Source organism: Silurus meridionalis, chromosome 3 (genome assembly GCF_014805685.1).
Source record: "Silurus meridionalis isolate SWU-2019-XX chromosome 3, ASM1480568v1, whole genome shotgun sequence".
In the NCBI taxonomy this organism is placed as follows: Eukaryota; Metazoa; Chordata; class Actinopteri; order Siluriformes; family Siluridae; genus Silurus; species Silurus meridionalis.
Window position 1 is genome coordinate 24,391,343 of NC_060886.1, and position 19,126 is coordinate 24,410,468.

Below are 19,126 nucleotides of genomic sequence, written 5' to 3' on the forward strand. Positions count from 1 at the left end.
AAAGTAGTGTAATAAACATTCTCACTTCTATTGGATTAGTCTGTTTGTTGAAAAAAATAAATTACTTACATAATAGACGTAGTAATAGTTCATAGTAGGGAAAAAATCAAAGACAGTTTAAGAGTATAAGGAGCATTTTTTTCCTGCATAGATTATGAATGCATGAACAAATTGTATCTATCGCATGTACAATTATGCCGTTACAAAAGTTTATTAGCATAATCAACTTGCTTACATTTGCTCAGAACCATGGTATGATTTGTGTGACGTGCGATAGCCCTTTTGTAAAAACCCTTATCGCCTAAAACCTGTCACTGTCTTCTCTTCAATAAACACACACACTGAAGAGGGGCTAGTTTTGTTAAAAAGCTAAATATCATCAGCACACAGCAGTGAAAAAACAAACTGCACAATACAATATAGCATAATTAACTTATGAACAGATGCACCTGTTGTGTCTCTGCTATTTTTAACCACGAGCTGTTTGTACTCCATGACTGCAGTCATGTCATTATGGTTTCATTAAATTAGCTTTTGTGCTCGGAGGTGAACTGCTGAATGGTACAGGAGCTATTTTAAGAATCCTGAACATAAGGTAATACAAATGTGCAAAAAAGAGAGAGAGAGAGCACACAAGAGTAACAAGCACTTGAGCATGCTCAGATTAAAAAATTTTAGTCCCTTGTTTGTATGAGGCTATGGAGAGTCAGTCACTCAGACATAATGCATATCTGAATCAAAAGGCCATTTGTGCTTAGAACCCATAGCCAGAATTAAATATTAGTACTATAAATATACTTTTGTATCTAACTGAATCATTGTTAACTTGGCAAATATTTAAATTTGATATAATCCTTATTGATGTTAAAAGCCCTTTGCTGTATTCCATGTGCTGTAACTGGGTCATGCTTTTCCATAAAGAGCTTCTAGCCCCTTCCACTGAGCTTGCTATCGAATTAATCACGCTTTATGCTTGGTCAAGCAGAGCACCCCAAAAAAAAAAATGCTCTGCCCTTTTCTGTTGTTTCAAACACAATGCAAATTTATTTCCCTAATTAAATTAGAAACCCTGTATATCTGTTAACACTTTAATATTAGCTTTCACAAATACACATACTGTCTACTGTATATTAAGGCTTAACTAATATTTACCATGATGAATATTGGATAATGTTCAAAGATAAATGCACTAATCCTTAATAGATCAGGTAATAACTTTTATATATTATAGTATACACTATTTTCATCACAAGTATTACAAGTATACATAAAATACAGTAAAATATTAATTATATTCTGTATGGAAAAGCTAATAATGATAATTGTAAACATCTCATTCTGCTAATTAATAAAAATTCCTGTTATGAGGGACATGTTTGGACTTTTCAGTTATTGTTTATTCATCATTATTTAAACATTAATTTCATAATGCATTTAATTTAAGTTTAAGGGGTGTTATGCTACACATGAATTATTTTTTTTTACTTTCAAAGTCAGGTTCATGATTCCGTGTGCCCACTTACTCTTTATGGTGAATCAATAGAGGTTACTGGGGACATAATTTCCATTAACCATTTGCTAGCACACTATCGTACGTATCGTAGCATACAGGACTTTCCACGCAATCTTTACATTCTGGTGTAAGGGAGCACTTTGCCTCCAAATAATGTTGCAAGTGATGATTGAAAAAAGTGTGTAAATTCCGTGTACCGCACACTGGCACTAATCCTACAAACATTATCCACACTTGACCATTCTGTGCTGGTATATGCAGATAAATGAATCATGAAGCAAAACATGTGCATGAGCAGGGCCAGCTCTTTCAAACAAAAATATTGCTGTGAAAGTAATTGACAAGAGGAATGGGGAAAGCCCTGTGCTTCAAGCATGCCCCCTTGAGAATTCTGTCCATCCAGGAAATTTTAGTTTTGTTTGCTATATAGAAAGTGTATTTTATCGAGCCATTATTGTATCATATTATATTGCATTTGAATTTTGTTTATTATTGCCTTAAAAGCATTTGGCAGACATCCAAATTCAAAGTGACTAAATCCTAAGATACAAAGATAGCGAGGATTCAAACTTTAGCTGGTCACACTAAACTATAACTGTGAGCACTATGGCACTATGCAGCACCACCACTTTAAATAACATTATCTCTGGTGCATAGTTTGCATTAAGCTGACTACTGGTGCTTTGATCCCTAGACTGCATTACCTGTATTAACTGTAATACCCACCTTTAAACTTGCTCAAGTAAAAAACCTAGCACAAGCATCCTAGCTCACTGTTGTCTGCAAGAGTTGATGTGATTCAGCACTGTTTCTGTATAAAAGGTCCATCAATAGATTATACTTCACTAGATGTGCATTAGCAGGCAATCATTGTATTAAAAGCTACTGGAGAGGAATTTGAAGGAATTGCTGAGTTACTTCCTGGCAATCGTAGCTCCTATTTAAGTTCCCTCACGCAAGATTAGAGAGCAGAACACTTTCCTTGGACATGAAGTTAAGATAAAATTGGACATCAAATCAAATATAAATTATATTAAAGATTGCAGTCAGAATTATTTGTCTGACTGCCACATATTCTTAATGCAGTGGTATAGTTTTGATCTATCACCACAATTATCTACTTAGTGTGTAAAATGGTCAGTTTATTGTCACAATCTCTTTTCAAGAAATATGGATTAATAATCTGAGTAATTTATTTATTCAGTAATAATAATGGAATATACATAATCACTGTATTTAGTTTTCCCCTTTACATGTCTGACGTATGCTTAGTTCTGTTTTACTGAAAACTAAGAACAAAGCCATCAAGAAGGTTACAAGCTAATTTTTGTAAAATTTTTTGCAAGACCAGAAAAGTCTAGTTAGTTCAGAAAATAAAATTATATAAATTAATATATATCTATTCACTATTCTTTACCTCTATTTGGAAATCATTTTGTAAAAACTTGTTTGATTTTAATAACTTGGAAAACGCAACCTAAAGGGAGGAGGACGAATGTCATGGCTGAGCTGCATTACTGGGAGATTTATAGCATGCAGTGTGAGTGCACTTGTATTTTGGCCAAAACCATTTTCTGACAACTATTGGTAAAATAACTTCAATATACATACTATGTATTCTATGGTGTAATTGCTGGGAAAATTATGAACTATAACCTGTAGTACAGTGCTAAATAAAGCTTAATCACATGAAATTCAGAAACTGATTTAAATGAAAACTGTTTCAACCAATTATTTAAATCACATTTTAAATACTAAATTCATATTACTATTGTGTAATCTGAGGGAAATGTAAATAATAAAGAAAATTACTGAGTTTTAAAGGATGGACTGCATTTTAGAGCTAGACAGAGCAATAAAGAGAGCGACTGTAAGGGAGAGCAGTGGGTGCAACCCTTTTTCTGGGCTCTGGAGACCTGGCAAAGGCGAAAGAGAAGAGAGAGGAGGACTAGAGCTAGAGGGGAGATGGCAGAGTGGCCTGTGCAAATCGGCAGCCATGATTTATTGTATTAAACACATCACTAGGCCTGTCAGTGTGTCAAGGGCCTGAGCATAACGTGACATGGCAGTGTTTATTGGAGACACTACGGCTTATACTATATTTCAGGGCAAATTACTGCCAGGGGCAACACATCTTTGTTTTTTATGCTTCTCAACTGCAGTTTCGGTCTAGAACAGGCAGCACAAAAGAAAAAAAAAAAAACACCAAAGGACTGAAAGGAATAAAAGTTCAAATGAATAAATAGATAAATCTATGTCTGCATTTTTTTAAATAACATATTTTCACAATAGATAATAATATTAATTTAACTATAGATGAGTCACAATACTGAAATATTTATACACACAGCAGCATAATACAATAATGAATCAGACAGTCTCTTACACACAGCTGAGAATCAGTCACTTGAATTATGCTTTTGCAGAACACAATGTATGAAATGACGAATTATGCCACTTATTCTTTCTGCTCTCATTATGTTATGAAACTTGGTGAGGAGTGAAAAAAGAACTAATAACAAAAAAGAAAACTAGAAAGCAGCCTCTAATCAGTTCGCATCTTTGACTGGGTGATTATCTGACCTTGCCCAGCTGAGAGCTCTGCAGTCATCCCACAAAAAAATGATTAAATGATAAATAAAGTACTATGCTCTGAAAATAGCACCTACTTACAGTATTGTTTTTCCTTTACATGCAAGGCTACATTTAGAACAAATCCACAATACAAAACAAGGACACAGTTTGGGTCTATGCTAATCATTATCCTTTTATCGATATGTCAATAAAGTGAGTGTTAAATTTGATACTTATAGAATGGCCCAAACAATACTCACTGTGCATGCATTTTGTCCTATGAAACAAGGTTATCTTGAAATTTACTGTCTGTGCGGAAATCCTTCATCTTAATATGTCATATTCTAAGCCATCCAGAGACTCAGACATGGACACTTTACAATTTTGGATGCTTTTTGGGTTTTCTTTTTAGTGAAACTCATGCTTCTGTGTAAACCCCTAGATCAGAGTATTTGCTATGAAACAATAAAAGTCTCTACTTTACTTAGGAATGATACTGGTTCTGGTTATCTGCAGATTTCCTGATTAGCCACACAAATTTGACTTATTTTAGTGTAAAGAGTAAAATAAATGTATAATAAAAAGTAAAAGAATAAGAATAATAAGCGATCACATATTTAGACTGTGCTGCAGTCTATCATTATTCTTGGGTACATGCATGTATGTGAGTGTGAGATGCCTTGTGGTTAGCTAGCTGTTATGGAAGAGGGGTAGCGGTATGATCATAGATGCTCATATCTAACGACTTTAGATAAGGGCTTTTGGTGCACCGCTCATGTCAGCATGGGCACCGTTCTTCACCCTCATTTCCACTCCTCCAATCCAGCCCCTCCCTAACCCTTGCCTTTTCTCAGACGACCGCCTCTAAAGCTGTCAGCACATATCAGTCGCCCTCGCCCAAATCTCACCCCGAATAATAATCACACATCCAGCCACACATATCCACTAAATAAGCACATCATATAACAAGTTCTAAAATTCTCTAGTAAAGAAACGGTGGTGAGAGCCAAATAGCAAAGAACACAATTTTAGTTCATAGTCACAAAAACACTGATTACAGTTAGCATCATCATCATCGTCGTCATCATCATCGACATCTTTCATGCGATGTTGCCCTCAGGAATTCATAACGCCTTCTTGGTCAAAACTATATCAAGAAAACAATTGTTGCAAGCTCTTAACTGACAAAGGAAAAGTGCAGACATTGTGTCAGAATCGACTGTGGGCGACCATTTTGGAATTGCGAGAAATACACCAAGCACATCTGCAGCTGGCTACTGCACTAAATCCCGTTCTTAAATCTATACGTAAACTGATGTAGGTTCATCAGTAAAGTTTAAATCTCATAAAAAATGACAGACAACAATCAAACTTCAAAAATAAATGGCATTTATAATATTGTACAATGGTAAAGCCATAGAAGAGGTTTCTACAGAATTTATAATAATATCAATTTTAGGCAAAAAAAAGTTTGTCTGATTCAATGACCATGACAATAATTGAAGCAGATGTTATAGAAAACTGTACTGTGCCTTTGATAAGCAAGAGATTTTTTTTATCCTTTACTGAGCCTGAAAAACTATATATATATATATATATATATATATATATATATATATATATATATATATATATATATATATATATAATATATATATATTATATATATCATATATATAATAAATTATATATGATATATATAATATAAACAAAAATTGCTGCATTCTGCATTACCACATCTTAAAAGCTAGCGGCATAACCAAGCATTCATGTTCTAATGACGTTATTCACCAATCGCTGACCACAGGACATCCACTGGGTCCTTTCACAAGCTCAAGACCGACAATAAGTTGATTATAAATCTGGTATAATCAGTAATCATAAGTCAATAAAAATTAAACAGGGGCACCATGCTAACACAGGAAAAAGCTTTGAGAGGATTGATCCTACTCTACTCGATCTTTACCTCTTTGCCATTCATTTTGGTTTTAGAGCTTCTCTATTCATCAAGAGACAAGTATAAGTATGAGTATGATATAACTATTGAATAAAAGAAAAATTTCTACCATTAAAAATGTTCAGATAATTACAAGTTACTTAAGAAAACAATTAAAAGTAATCTTTAACAAGAAGTCATATTACCTTTGTGCAGCTCCTATGGGAATGCTACAAATTAGGACGACTGGAAAAGACTGAAATTATTAAAATAATCTCACAAAGAAAGGATTTCTCCACTGTCCTTTCTTGCTCAGAGCTCTGACAGAAGTTCGGAGTTTGATTGGCCCACATCTGAGGTCACGTGGGCGAGGCTCTGGACACGTGACCTTTGTGGCAAAAGTGAGGCATAAAAAAATCCCTGCATCAAAATGTCGCCGTTGTTTGTGCTACGGTTTCGGATTGAGGTTAATTCTTGGTGTAGAAGATGAGCAGTGGTCTCTGTGTGCCAATCGAGCACCCCCAGGGGTATTCATGGCGAAATAGAAGGGTGACATTAGTGATAGTGATTTGGATTCTTTTGCGGATCAATACATCTATGTTTAAGGCTGTTTTTTTATTTAAATCAGTACATTCACTTCTATTGTTACATTTATTCATTCAAATAGAAATATATGTTTGTGACAGTTAGACATCAACCAGACCATCGTTTTAACACACCCAACCACCCAACATGTCCTCATTTTTCCAGGCAAAGGACCTTAGGCCTGGATTATAAAATAAAACATGACTAAAGGACTTATTGTTGTAACCTGGCTCTCCTGATGCCTACCATGGTGTCTGATCTGCATCATAAACTCTCTACCCCATTTAATCTCATGGCATGTGGGATTGCAAGCAGCCATCACAGACTCGGGCGGGATTATAAACCCCACAGACTAATCCACTTCAGCTGGACAGTAAAATGTGAATTAATCAACAACAGATAAGCTGCATTGCTTTTACCAAAATGGGATTGGATGAAATTACAAAAGTGGTGATGATGGCATGATTAAACCATGATGAAGGTATCAAAAAATCCCCCACAAACACACCTCAATGTAACTTCTTTAAACCACTATTTTAATGCAATGCCCACAACATCTCACATCTCCTGTAAAACATATAGGGGCTGCGGTCTAAAATATTTTGCCCTTGGGATGTCAATTCAAATGGAATATTACAGCAGTGAATTAAATGAGGATGCAGCAGCCAAGGCTTCTTGTTCATTCAAACAAAATTAGGGTCATGAGCAATTTGTTTCCCCCATACAAACACACATGCACATATGGGCCTGTACAAAAGGACACAACTAGATGCAAATTTAACCAAACAACAAAACTAAAGGTTTTTCTATTGTACAGTGGATTTTGCAGAAAAACAACTGAGCTCTGTAATGACACTCATAAAAAATAACACAATGTATTATAGTATAATTACATTTAATGTTGGGGAATATCTGTATCTCGCAATTGGTCCCTTACTAGCCTCTTTTTTGCCTCTCTGCTAAACTAGAATGATAATTCAAGACCAAATAATGCAGCTGGTCAGGATACTCGGAAATTGCTAAGCAAAAAGCCTGTTTTTTTCTAAACACTACCATGTCTAAAAATCACAAAGCACTGACACCGGAGACTCCTTCATTAAATGTTCCATGCATGTTGAACAGCACCAAATCATCAGTTATACACTATGCTTTGTAGTTAATATAAAAAGAATAAGACTAGAACTAGCAAATTATTGTAAATTCTGAATAGATTTTTAGACAACATTACTTTCAAAGCTGCTACGCTTTTAAAATTTTTAAATTAAATATATAAATACAATTCTGAGCTATCAGATTTAATAGTATATAAAATGGATATATGAAGCTATAAGCGATGGCTTAAACACTTTTAAATTGCAATGAAGGTGCAAAAAATTATGAAAAGCGCAATGTAATTTATATCAATAAACTGTAATTGAATCTGTCCTTCATTGCTCTTACCAGAAGTAGGGAAAGTTCCTGAGGTTGATTTAGGACCAAAGGTGGAAGAGAGTGGGCACAATGAGGGATGGGAGTGATATCCTGGCCCTATAAGCAAACTGCCCTATCGCCTCCAGCAAGGACACAAATCAGTCAACTTGCATGGCGTGGGATATGATTGGCCAGTGGGTTGTTCAGGCACAGCATTAGCTTCATCGTCTACACATCAAATGAGCAAGCTAATCGGCCCTGACGAGCGTGAAGGACGGAGCGATCGGTGTGATCAAAGAGACAAGAGGTGCGAGTTAGCTGTTAGACAACAGATATAATTTTACAAGAACTGATGGTATGGTTCCAATGTCCTTAAGAGATGGGACCACCTACTCATACATGTGTTTTTCTCCAGGTTGGCACTCATGATTCGCCTTTTAGCTGTGTAAAGCACTACCATCATCGATTGATTGAATAAGCCTCAGTGTCAAATTGAGCTGTGAACCTGCAGGCTGTAATCGAGCAGCTCATTATTGGGTTTGAACATGGCCATGCCTCGACTGGCTTGGGTCTCCAGACTCCGAGAGCAGTGATGGGCCTGATAAAATCTATACATCACTTACTGCTGATGAAGTGTGTGAGAGCCTGCTACAGAGACTAACCATACATTCAGTATTTCAGAATATTTGAACATATTTTAATGTTCACCTAAGTGACGATGTGTTTCCAATGTGTTAAGTCACATCCCTGTACCAGTCTTTCATTCTTTCAAAGATAAAAAGTGAGGATGATGCTTGGGACAAATTACTCTGGAAGCTTGCTTAGAGGGAGTTTGCATGTAAGAGTACATAAACAGGGTTAGGTTGGAGAATTCTTATGCTCTAAGGTTGTGCTAGCTTAAAAGGATATTTGATTCTATAAGCTTTTATGCCCTCTATCCACATCCAACCCAGATGCAACTAGCTAATGGAAAATTTCGCCTGACCCTCCACACGGACACATTCAATGCTTTTAATACTGAGAATGCTTGCAGCTAAAACCAATAAACAATGAGCTTGAAATAGAAAGGGAGAACTTCACACTTTCAGAAAAAATAGCACTCAACTGCACCATTCATTGTTGTTTGTGTGGTACAACCTAGAGTGCACCTTTTGTAACTTTTGAATGCATCTTTAATTTATCCACCCTGTAGTTAACATCAGGTTTTACAATGTATTGCTTCAAAATTTCTGAATATTTTGCTATAAAGACCTGGGATAAATTATGTTCTTTAGCTGAGATCCAAGACATATTGGAATAAGAAAACTGCACTGCAAGGAACACGATTAGCTCTGCAAAACTTTTGTTAAATACTATAAAATACTATTACTATTAAATGGTTAAAACATACATTTGTGCTGAAATTTATGATAAAAACAACAAATCAGTTATGAAAATTATTATCAAAAATGGCCAAAAATTTCTACAGTACAAAGCTTATAGTACATAGATTTAAAATTTACAAAACACAGATTATACAAAAAGGTCCGCTTGTGAGTATCACTTCAGCAATTTTCAAGGAAAACTTTAGTTTAGTAAATTTTTCTTACTGAATGTGTAACACAAATACACAAAAAACCCACCAAGCTGCCACTGCTAAACCCTAGAATAAGGCCCTAGACTGTTAAATCAACTCAAACCCTTAGTTGTATAAATGAGAGAATTTAACATCTGCCTAATGCAATAAATGTAAATGTAATCCAGGAATAGTGCTGTTGTAGAAAAACTTGCATCTTTTTTGATAAATTCTTTTTATCATCTGCAGGATGCAGTGATAGTCCTGTTATAGCACTGTGTAAAGTTATACTGCATATCAAGTTCAGAGATTTTCCCCCACCATAATACTTTTCTGTGACAACAGATATTACAGGTTTAAATTACAGATTGAGTTTATAAAAATGTAAATATTTGCTGCTGTGTTATATCCCGTAGTCATGCACATGTAGGACTGACAAGCGATACAAGTCTATGCCGCCTTTCTTCCCCCTTTATAATGCAGCAGACTGGACAGTACACAGAATGCACAGATCTTTATGTTAAATATTTAAATTCCAAACACTTGATTCAGGTCTGGTTTGAAAAACTTCAAGTGTGAGCAAGCACGAGCTGGTATTAAGAGTTTAAATTACTTTGCAAATGTAGCTGTGAACTGGAGTTCAAAGGATCTGGTCAACACACACTCACACACACACACACACAAAAGCAAACGAAGCCCTCGTATTGAAGTGTAACCAACTAAATATTTCTAGGCTGTGCATGAATGCACCTGGGTTTTCTTTGATGCTGCATTCCAAGATATTTCTGCCCAAGATTATAATCTTCATGAACTTCCTCTGGGGTGCAGAGGATCCTAGATTATTTATTAAAGAAACTGTGTTATATTGTACTTATTTCCCTGCTACCTACACCATAATAAACTGTTTTTTGATTTACACCTTGATATCTTGGCATGACCTTAGTTTGAGCATTGTTTATTCCAGAAACAGGATAAGAAACCGTAACATGTAGAACACACTTTGGTGTTTGTAAATGAGCTATTGAAGATAAGCTCCTAGACATAGTTGGATGCATGAGTGTTTTGATCCTAGTTTCTTATCTTTTTTATTTTTTTTAAAGCTGAGGGGTGTGAAGTGAATGGAAATCATTATCAACTCTCAAAATCTAAGCAGCATATCATTCTCTGGCGTTAAAGAAGCATTTTAATGCAACCATTAGCATTATGTCTACAGAGAAAGACACCTGCATGTAATTTTACCTCTTTTAGCCTAAGAGACTAAAACACTTATCATGCCAGTGAGAATAGTTCAGTGATTACCAGTGTGAAATGAGAGCAGTAACAAAAAGGAAAGTGTTATACGAAAGAAATTACTAGGAGAGAGATTCATCCTAAACCTAATAGCCCAAGCTTTAACAAACTCATACTCTGCCACTTGTGGTCACTGACAGGCTATTCTACTTTTACTGGGAATTTCATAATGAAAGTTTACAGTGAAATAGTTTCACAAATTGGTATAACACCTGAAGCTATACAGCAAGGGGCTATTTTGATATACAGGTAATAAAAAGCATTTAGGCATGTCATTATAGTCACTACAGTCATGTATGTCTATTTCTAGGAATCCCTAGAAATAAGAATGATGAATTACTTTGTTCTTATGAAACGTTCCCATATACAATATATACAGTAATTCTTTGAAAGTTTCTCATTAATTCAGACTCAGATGAAAACTTGGTCATTAGAAGGGTAGATAACTCTAAAGTTACCAGCAAAATCAAATCCGTGTGTATAGTGTCTTTCCAAAACTTCTACATTTTGTGAATAAAATCTACAATATGCAAAAATATTAGCTTTAAATTGATTCAGCCAGTGGTAGTTAATGCAAGGTACAATACATTCTATGAGACACAAACCTTTTCTCTCATAGCTGTATAACATTTTATTGGCAATTTCATTGATGTTTCTAAATAACTAGTAATTATTGCATTCTTATATATCATTTGTTTGTCTTTTTAAAGTATCAATAAAAATCTAAATGAAAAACACAAAGACTATTTTTTTTACAATATGGGTATATTCAGAGTGAATAAACCCTTCCAAATCCAGATCTTCCATATTATTATTCCCAGGTTTATTTGAACAAGTTCAATAATTGTAAATGATAAACTACTTACAAGGCTTAATTCTCCTCAGTTTACACCTTACATATAATCACTACCTTGGAAATGGACATAATTGACATCATACATTTATAAACTGCAAAAATAACTGCATAAAATAACCAACATAAAACATTACAACAATACAATACGAGCCATGAATTAATCCAACCTATCTCAATAACACAGCTCAGTCTACGACTAGAAGTCCAGTTAGGTCAGGAGGTCATGCTTTTCCTCAAAGGGAAGCTACAACATGCCATAAACAGACTCAATGATTCAGAGAGTTTCCTCTTCACGGGTAATTATTTACACTCCCCTGCTTCTATACAAGCCATCTTCAATTCTTTGAGAGACAACCATTCAAAAAGACAGCATAGCCAGCAGCAAGCCAGCAACCCAGAGACAGAAAAAGAAAAGGCTGAGGAGAAAAGTGTGTATATGTGTGTGTGTGTGTGTGTAATGTCTTGCACATGAAAATGGCTATGCAGCCAAAAATGGATGTCACAAAGGCTCCTGGAGTAATAATCCTCAACTTCTCCTCTCTCAAAAAGTGTCTGTGTCACTTGTGAATGTGGCCCTTGCATGCACATGCACACCACAAGGAATCAAAATTACTCACTTCTCTTACTAAAACTGAAAATGAGTCTTACAAACTAGACTTAGTTTAACTATGTGTACCATAATGAACACTCATACATCTATGATAGAGTAGAGGGTTTAATGGTGTCCTGTATAGAGAGAGGTTAAGCCATCCTCCCACTCAAAAGGAACATTTTGCCATAGCATTTATAGAGCTGATAGAACTCAAGTCAAGTCAAGTCAAGCTTTTATTGTCATTTAAACCATGTATAGCTGATGCAGTACACAGTGAAATGAGACACCATTTCCATAAAACAACATAGAGCTACATACAGAACACAAAGCTAATGACTAAAAGATAAGGTTTGTTTAATTAAATCCATCACTATGTCGCGAGCAAGCTGATTGCACAACCTGATGCTCGTGAGTCACGACAGAACAGATCTAGTGTGACTGTGCCGAAGTTACAAACAGTTTACACAATAGCACTTCATTAAACTACACCATTTCCACATGTTTAGGATTATACAGTTTTTGCTTACCATGCTGATATTTCACCTTCATCCGTGACACCAGTGTGTTTTCTTTTCAGGTGCTCGTGCATCACTGTGGTACTTTCATGCCACACAAGCTCCGTTTTGCAATAAGTTCCAGGTACAGTTTTATTTGTTGTGTTCAATATAAAATTCTCCCGTGCCTTGGATGACTTAGGACGCACACTTTTTTCTGCTGCTGCTTGACCTGTACTAGAGACCTGCAATCAACTGGGCCCTGACGCAAACGAGTGCGGCATGGGACAAGAATTGTTTTGTGAATGCGGGTGCAGGCTGTAAAGTACTTGTGTGGTTAAAAAATATATATTAAAAAAAATTCTGAAAACAAACTGTTATGTATCTACTGCACAAAAGCAGCAATGGCAACTAGAATAAAATTAATTAATTTATAGGCACAAGGTCGGAATCTCACTCTCACGTGATTCATGGTAGACTACTAGAGCACACTGAGGCAAAATGTCTGAACTGCAGGACAGAGGTGAATCTTTTACAGATATTACTTTATTAATAAAGAAAGAAACATACAACACAACAAAACCCTGGCCTTTTTTTTTTTTATATCGTTTCAGTTGAGGCTCTGAAAAGTCCCTTGCTCATATCCATGTTCATCATTTACCAAAAAAGTCAAACTCAAATAAAATGAACGTTTGTTAGTTTTCTGTCTCTTTTTTATTCATATTTAAAAGGGAAGCAAGTAAAACTAAAAAAAGAAGCAAGAGTAACAGGAAGAAGCAATCAGTAAATTGAAAATAAGACTGCTTGTACATTTTACCTGTGGGGGAAAAAAGCTTTTGTAGGTGGAAAAATCTGTCCTGTGCAGGTCTCTACCCTGTACTATCCACCATTTCCGCATGCGGCTGGGTTACCTTGCCATCACTCTATCCCATATATGTAGATGTTACATGAAGAAGATGTTCCATGACAGACTGTTTGTCAGTGAATTAAACAATTAAAATATATCCGCACAAGGTCATTAATCATTAATGCCACTGGACTGTATTACAAAAGTCTCCCAGTCTATAACAGAAGAGACTTTTTAACAAGGTGCAGACCAAACTCTGGTCACTGGACAATGTCCAAAGCCTCCGCAAATCCCAAACAGAGATTTCTATTTCTCTATAACAATCAGACACAATTCAGAGGAAAAAAAATAAATTAATAAGGGAAACCAGAAATCAAAACTTTGGGGCAAGATGGATGTATGTGCTTTAGCCCTAATGAACCCCACAGGGAGGTCCAATCCCAAACTGGATGCAGCTCAGTGAGGAAAGAGACATCTGCTTTGTTCGACAGATGTATGAAATCTTGGACAAATCTTTTGACCATGTATTCATACCCACTTTCCTCATCTTTGAAGCAGCTCAATGGGGTCACTCAATGTCATACAGTTGGAAACTACAGTATTTCACAATAAAAATTACATTGTAAATTGAGGGAATGTATCGAATAGTATTTAAAAGCAGTAATTATGTAATTTTGCTGTCTTTATTTTCTTTATTACCACATGGAAACCAGTAAAGATAAAAACAGAATTTTTTATATAACCTAATTTGGCATGATATTAGCAATAGAAAGTTAGAATATAAAACCTAATGCCAGACATAATCAACCTATGCAATGAAAATTTGGATGTAAATAATCAAAGCAAATATGTCTAAATCAAACAAACATAAAATCATTTAAAAATAAAATACAGGTACAGCTTAATAAATCAGAATATCGTACAATAGTTCATTTATTTTAGTAATTCAACTTAAATTGTGAAACTTGTATAATAAATAAATTCAATGCACACAGACTAAAGTAGCTTAAGTCTTTGGTTCTTTTAATGATAATGATATTGGCTCACAATAAACAAAAAACAAGTAATTCACTAAAAAATTTGAATATGGTGACATGCCAATCAGCTAATCTGCTCAAAACACCTGCAAAGGTTTCCTGAGCCTTCAACATGGTCTCTCAGTTTGGTTCACAAGGCTACACAATCATGGGGAAGACTGCTTATCTGACAGTTGTCCAGAAGACAATCATTGACACCCATCACAAGGAGGGTAAGCCACAAACATTAATTGCCAAAGAAGCTGGCTGTTGACAGAGTGCTGTATTTAAGCATGTTAACAGATAGATAAGTGGAAGAAAAAGATGCACAACCAACTGAGAGAACCTCAGCTTTGAGAGGTTTGTCAAACAAAATCGATTCAAGAATTAGGGGAAACTTCACAAGGAATGGACTAAGGCTGGGGGTCAAGACATCAAGCGCCACCCCACACAGACCCAATTTTACCCCTTACTCCAACGTAGAAGTAGAGGCAAAAAGGCAGTTGGCGGCTTTTAAGCATTTCCTCCTTCGCCGCATTTATGGGGCTACTCGGCAGGCGCAGCCCCAACCTAGTATGAGCACATATCGTGAGATTCATAGACAAAGCTTCGCCACTAGCACTTCCCCCGCTCAGGACTCTAGGTGGCCTTTCAAGTTGAAGCCCAGGGAAGTGACGGATCTGAGGACCATCATCTTTAACAGATTGGCTTCAACGAAAATGGGTTCTGCTGGGAGTGAGGCGGTGTATGCCTTAGTACACGGTGCCGCCTCTCCTCAATGCCCTTCAGGAGACCGTCTCGTTAACAGTTGCACTATAACTTCAGATTTTACATGTCCTTTCCCTGGATGGTCACAGAACTTAACTGCATCTGTAGCAAACTGCACAAGCTAAACTATATGTGTGTAGATTTAGGAGCAGTTTTTTATTCCACAGTGGCTGGCCAATTGGCCTTCATTTCAAATTCCAGAAAAAATGCACAGAAATCCAGAGTAATTTAATGAGGTAAATATTTATGTTTGAGTTGATGTATGCGGGTGCCATAGCTGTGGCTACAGTAAATGAAGACTTATTAAATTGTGTAATCGCATTCATTCTCACTGCAGGAGAGACCTGTATGTGATGCAGCACTCTGTTATACCATGTTTATACCATGTTACTCTGTGTAATATTGATGGTTTCTATAGCTGTGGCATCATAATCATGGTTTTAATAGGTGGATTGATTCAGGTAGGACACCACTTAAAGTCAGTTGGTGCAATCACAGAACACTGAGACAGAGAGGAATGCTGAGTGCTACCTGCTAGATATTTGTACAGATGTCCTTACGATCCATGTTTCTTATCCATAAGTCTTTCCATGCAGCTTTGATTTTTTACATACTGGGATTTGCAGTAAAAGATGTACCAGACAGTGAGCTTGAAGCTTTTATGTTTGTACTAAAATTCTTAATGTATTCTATATAGCTGAGATACTAAAATATTTAAAAATCAGGTACAAACTGAAAGTTGAGTTACGAAGTCATAAGAAGTTATTAATATAATAGTGAGTTAAATAAAACCCTTAAAAATGTGAAATAATTTAGAAGAAATAAAATGTTATATATGAAATATTAAAATTGTAAAGAAAAACACCACAGACATTCCTTTTTATTGTCTTTTTCAGTGCTGTAATTTGGCAATGCAAAGTAATTATTCAGCTAAAAAATGTTTGGTAAATGCCAGCTCTGTCTTCAATTTCTCTTTGCACTATGCCCTTAAATAAAAAGAAATGGAAGTGGAAAGGACTTGAGTATGAGTGGGTATACCCTTGCTGCATTGTGTCAGTGCCTCCAAAAACAGGGCAGGTTGCTGGCAAAAAAGACAACTAAAACTGCCATGGGCACTTGATTTCGACTGATGAGTCACTCATCACTTTCACCACAGTGTTCACTGCAGTCCTTAAACTGCATGTGTTGTAGTCTTTTATCAGTCTTTAGTGCTTTTCTAATTTTGGGTTGCAAAGGAAAGTTATTGTGAGAACAATTAAAGATCCATCTCCAGTTAAACTGAGAGAAGGTTAACTTTTGTCTTGAAAGAAGTAACACAACCTGTATATAAAATACTTATTTAGGACATCATGAAATCATGACTTTATGAATTGTTCACACTTTTCCAACTCCAATTTTTTTTTTTACTCCACTCTAAGTTTTATGAATTTGGTGCTTAGCAATGTTACTGTATTATGCTCAGTATAATATAGTATATTAGGCTGCAATATATATATATATATATATATATATATATATATATATATAATCATAGTATTAGTCTACACATTTTATTATTTATTGCTTTGATGTTATTTAATACTGCTACAAACAGCACCTGAATTTCATATAATGTCTCATTCAATATTCTCTGTGCAATGTCTTTGGACAAGTGGATGAGTGAGTGTTTTAATAAGGTGGAATATTAATGAATGGCAGCAATGAAGGTAAAAACCTTTCAAACTTGGGTCATTTTAAATTATTTTAGTGGTTCAACTGTAAAAGGCAAAGAACTAGCAGAATTCTGAATACAGAAAGCTCTCTATTGCCACATCCTTTGATCATTCAAAAACCATGAGAAACTGCAGTTGCTCAAAAGCAATTTTGATAAATGTGACTTCTCTGAGCTTCTCAGACTCCATTCTCATCTTAACTACTCTGCATTTTCACAAACCTCAGAATTCCTCAAAATCACTTTCTGTTTAGAGTGTGAAAATAGACCAGAGGTGATCCGTACGACCTTTTCAACTTTTCCTGAACCAACGTGTGGAGAAAATGCCAGTGGCTCTGTGCAAGTTTTTTTTAATGCCCATTCTGCAGTTCATGTGTGGATTACCCTTCAGTATATGCTGCCAATGTGGCGAAGGCACTTAGGATGACAAAGGACAGCAGCTCCCTTCAGAATTCCCCCAGAGGTGTCTGACAGACGACACATGCTGATAGGGAAAGTAATATGCTGCAGCATAAACACAGAAACAAAGGAGTGAAAGAGTCCAAGAGGAATTGTTTAAACCCTCCCAGAAATATTTTGTTATTTTCTAATAATCACTAAAAAGTAAAACTAATTTTGATTCCTCCATATATAAATATTCAAGATATAAAATCAAGTAGGTGTTTACCTAAATGTGTTTTAGAACACTTTCTTGACTACCAGCTCCTATATTGAGAAGCAGGATTAACCAATCATCTATTTTTCCCATTTCAACTATTAACCCTCAGAGCATAATCATATCAAGCTGACAGCTAATGAGATTGTAATTTCCCCATTAACACTAGCAGGTTATTTTCAACTTTTTTCATTAGAAATTTCAGAAATTCTTTTTATTTTCTAGGTCTATTAATGCTACTGGCTGTAGATGCCTTAATATTACTAATAATTCAATAAGAAATTCTGAAAACCACCAGAGCTCCTGTCTGATGTCTACGCATGTTTGAGCACATCATACTTAGCAGTGTCACAGTACAAATCATGTGGTGATTTACAAAATTTCTCACCTCTATTATGAACATTATTCTCACCAGGGCCATGAACACTAATGATATAGCAATTTATGTTTGTGAATTGCTATAATTTAAGTTATATGTGTATGCACAACTCCCGTAAGACAGCCTTCTTTTGCATGACTATCATTACAACACCTTTCATTTTTTGGTCAGCTAAGATGACAACCTGCAAGGATAATATTCTTGGATCAGTGTAAACAAAAGCTCAGAATGCATTTAAGATGACAACAAATTTTTCATTAGCAGACTTCCGTAGTTACCTACTCAGAAATTTAAAAAATTTTCATAATTCCTATATTTAATCATGAAACCAGTCATGCTCTAGCTTGTTTGAGCAAATGCTTTCATTACTAATGAACACAAAACTTCATTTCATACACAAGTCCATTAGTAAATGTTCACAAATAATAGTGCAAATCAAGCTATTTCACTATATGTGTCATGAAGTGGGGAAGTGAAACCATGTTTTGTTCCTGAGTTTAAGACATCAATATTCATAATAATCTTTTAATAAAATAAACATATCAATTTTGCAGTGCTGTGGCCCACAGGATGAGGAGTAAAGAACTCCAGGATGAAAACATTACAAATCCCAGCAGATGGTAGACCTCAGGCATGATGCCAGATTAGCATGCAGGGCTTCTGGGACAAAAAAAAAACGAAAAAAAAAAAAAAACAGCGGGATGAACAGAAACAGGAAAAGAAAAGCAAAAAAAAACTCACCAGAGTCAGTGCAGGGTCGGGGCTGTCAGGTCATAAATGGTCCGATCAGGCCGACAGAGAGCACAGCTTTGTCGCAATGTAGATCAGTGCATCAGCCTTTAGACTTCTTTCCAGGTTGATAACCGGCCCATTCTGCAAACAAAATCACACGTTAGCAGTGATGCCTAGATAAGTCTTAGCTTTCCAGTCATGCTTGGCCACTAA

General features: G+C 35.7%; 1 protein-coding gene across 16 annotated transcripts in view; it reads right to left on the reverse strand.

Moving 5' to 3' along the window:
• Nucleotides 1-19,126, reverse strand: part of pcbp3 (poly(rC) binding protein 3) — an 84,114-nt gene that overhangs the window by 30,728 nt on the left and 34,260 nt on the right. For 14 of the 16 annotated variants that reach the window (XM_046844038.1, XM_046844021.1, XM_046844030.1 and 11 more), the window contains one exon: nt 18,923-19,054. The gene's annotated coding sequence lies outside the window, so the exon portion shown is untranslated. Of the gene's footprint in view, nt 1-6,229; nt 6,374-8,048; nt 8,115-18,922; nt 19,055-19,126 lie in introns of those variants that run through there. The other 2 variants (XM_046843983.1, XM_046843974.1) reach the window with 2 other exon arrangements.